Raw genomic sequence first — 1,130 nt, forward strand, 5'->3', positions numbered from 1 at the left:
TTAATGCCCCCCCTTTGGGAAAGGCTTAAAGACACTTCAGTCAGTAGCATCGCCCGGGAGGTACGACCGTTTCGATTCACACCAGCTGTGTCATTATATCTGTATCTGTATCTGTATCTTAAACATCTGCATCTGTATTTGTATCTTCTGTATATGTATCTACATTATATTATGCATCTGTACCTGCATCGGCTTTATCTGTGTTTGTAGCATCTGTATCTGTACCTGCATCATGATATGTATCTGTATCTATACCATCTGTAACTGTATCTGTATTATTTGTATCTGTTTTATGCACCTGTTTCATGTGTAGATGTCTATCTGCATTCGTAGTACATGTATCTGTTTCTATAACATGTATCTGTATTTGTATCATCCACATATGTGAGACAGCGTGGTGGAATCAGGCTCTCGTCAAAATAATCAAAGTGAAGAAACTTGCATTTTTCCACGGGTTTGTGAATTTTTATCAATTTTTTTTTTTGGCTCAACACCTTTCATGCCCATTAAAAAACCCATTTCTGTGAGGATTTTTCATTAAAGCGTTGATTAAAGGCATAAAAAATGTAAATCTTCAGTTACCACGCACTCTTAAGCTGAGGAAATAACTAATCTTCGGCGGCCATTTTCTCACTAATCCTACCTCTGAAATAAGGTGACCCCCACCTCCTTCTTTTGAAAATATCTCGACTTGTATTCAAGATAAATGGATATTTTTTGCATCCAAATAAAGACAAGGGAACAAGTTTTAGGATGATACCTATAACTCTACATGCCTAAAAAATGACGAGAGCCTGATTCCACCACACTTCCTCACATATGTATTTATCTTACGAACTTTTAACTGTTCAAGTGTCGGTGGCCGACTGAATAATGTGCCTGTGTTTGTGAGAAAGATATTTGTGTATGTTTGTGTGTGGTTTTTTGTGTGTTTGTGTATGTGTGTGTGTGTGTGTGTGTGTGTGTGTGTGCGCGTGTGTGTTCGAACGCTAAAGTCTGAATGTGTGTGCGTGAGTGCTTGTGTGTGCGCGTGTGTGTAGTAAAAGTACATGTAGAAGTTAGTACTTTATCTTCGAGATATCCTATTTCAAGAGGCTCACTTGAACAAAATTAAAATAAAGCAATTATAA

At 37.5% G+C, this 1,130-nt stretch overlaps 1 protein-coding gene across 1 annotated transcript in view; it reads right to left on the reverse strand.

Moving 5' to 3' along the window:
* Positions 1 to 1,130, reverse strand: part of LOC101846591 — a gene marked incomplete in the record, with an annotated part of 19,391 nt that overhangs the window by 12,787 nt on the left and 5,474 nt on the right.

The sequence above is a fragment of the Aplysia californica genome, unplaced genomic scaffold (genome assembly GCF_000002075.1).
Source record: "Aplysia californica isolate F4 #8 unplaced genomic scaffold, AplCal3.0 scaffold00290, whole genome shotgun sequence".
In the NCBI taxonomy this organism is placed as follows: Eukaryota; Metazoa; Mollusca; class Gastropoda; order Aplysiida; family Aplysiidae; genus Aplysia; species Aplysia californica.